Raw genomic sequence first — 1,981 nt, forward strand, 5'->3', positions numbered from 1 at the left:
CTTTTATAAAATATCATTTTAATGGAAAAGCTAACTTTAGGGCAAAATTTGAGTTTAATTTCCCAGTTGAACATAGGGTGGCAGCACTACAGGGAAGTTTTGCAGAAGAGTATCTCTGAGCTGTCTCCCTACCTTCCACCCCATCTCCCGCAGGAGGCTAGCTTTTTGGCCCTTCGAATCCTATTTCCTGGGTCTCGGACTCTTTCATATCTTTGTTCAGGCTTTAGACCATCAGTGGACCAAGTCTCCTTCGTGTTGGGGACTCCAGTGTCAGTTAATGGGTTAGAAATCAGTTTAACTTCGGCCGCAAGACTAACCTGAAGTGTGACTCTCTGAGTCTCGGTTTCCCTTGTATAAAACAAAGACAGTGGAACAGGAGCTCTCCAAGGTCATCAGCCCCAACAACCCGGGTTCCAAGTTCAGAATCAAGGCTTGTAGGAGCTGTCACAGAAGACGGGGCCATTCCTGCTCCCCAGAGAGTTCCGTTCTATCGGCAGTAATCCAGGATGCAGAGGTCGGGTGCCAGGTGTGCCGGAGATCAACAGTACGCCCTTTGGAGCATCCTGTTTACTGGCAAGAAATGTAAAACATTGTCTGCTACATTAAAACAAACCAGATGTATCAGGAGATTCAGTGGAAAGTCACATAAATTTTTAACATAAAACTGATGAAGTCAACAAAATTGCATGCCTCAGAAGACTTTTTCAGGAGCCACCTGTCTGCTTTCTTCCGTCTTTTAATGTGCTTCATTGGAGACTGTCGTTTTGGGCAAGTGTTTTGTTTAATTGAAGCCTAACAGGTTTTGTTCAGCAGCAACTTCTTTTGGAGAAAGATGCTCTGGCACCCTCTGGTGACTTATTCCAAGTAAGGCATCACTCGCCTTACAATGCCTTTGTTTCAACCTTTCACACCAAATAATCCAGTTTTTGCCATTTGTGTCTTATATTACTTGCTTCTGGATTATTGCTTTTACAACTAACTCTCTGATTCCCCACGTAGCAGTTATGAGATTCCATGTTGGCAATATAGGCTCCGGACAAGTTCAGAGCAGAAGCATTAATAAACTAACTTTGCAGAACTGCCAAATCTTTGGTGTTGGTTATGGTTGGTGATGTTAGTCCAAGTGGGAAGAGGGAGCATCTGCCAGGATCCTCACATTTTCTGTGCTAGTGGTCCAGGTAGCTGGCTCCCCCTGCTCTTTCCTCTACCTCCCATCTCCGCAGCTCATGCAGTGTGACTAGACATCCACCTCAATTCATGCTTGAGATCCCAGTTCCTCACAGGAGGCTGGCTCCTCTTTGGGCCCTGACATGTATCCTATTTCTCCTGGTGAGTGAGGGACCAAATCCTGGTCCTTGTGCCTGGAAGTTTTGCCAGCAATATCAGTATTCCTTAAGGGACCAAATGCATCAGAATCTTCTAAGACACTGCTTACATCCAGACTCTTCGGGTCCAGCCCTAGACTTGCTTCATTAGAATCTCTGAAGGTAGAGATGATAACTGTGCATTTAAAAAAGATCCCTAGATGACTGTTAGGCAAACCAAGATTTAGGAATTGTTTCATAGATTTGTGACTCATCATCATGATACCCTCTGTCCACACAAGTGTCTGTATTTCTGCTGCCACTTTCCCAACCGACAACCAAGAGAACTGCACCTTCTTACATCTGAGCACCAAACAGGTGCATGAATGTGAACCTCCTGGCTCCTGCCCCAGGAAACACATAATAGAATAAATTTCCCAGCTCTTTCCTGGCCCCATTTTTGCCTCCATTAGTCTAGTTTTTCTGAGGTTGCAGCAGGAGTCTTGCTTAGCAACTTTAAATTATGCCCCTAACATTAAATCAAAAGGTCGAGGAAGTTGTAAGGTCATAAAAGCATATGTAATCTGATATATATGTATTCCCAGAATCATTTATACTTAGACAAAATACAAGCTACCTACCAAAACAATTGTGTGGTATTTTGGTAGTTTTGCTCA

The sequence above is a fragment of the Pteropus vampyrus genome, unplaced genomic scaffold (assembly GCF_000151845.1).
Source record: "Pteropus vampyrus isolate Shadow unplaced genomic scaffold, Pvam_2.0 Scaffold302, whole genome shotgun sequence".
In the NCBI taxonomy this organism is placed as follows: domain Eukaryota; kingdom Metazoa; phylum Chordata; class Mammalia; order Chiroptera; family Pteropodidae; genus Pteropus; species Pteropus vampyrus.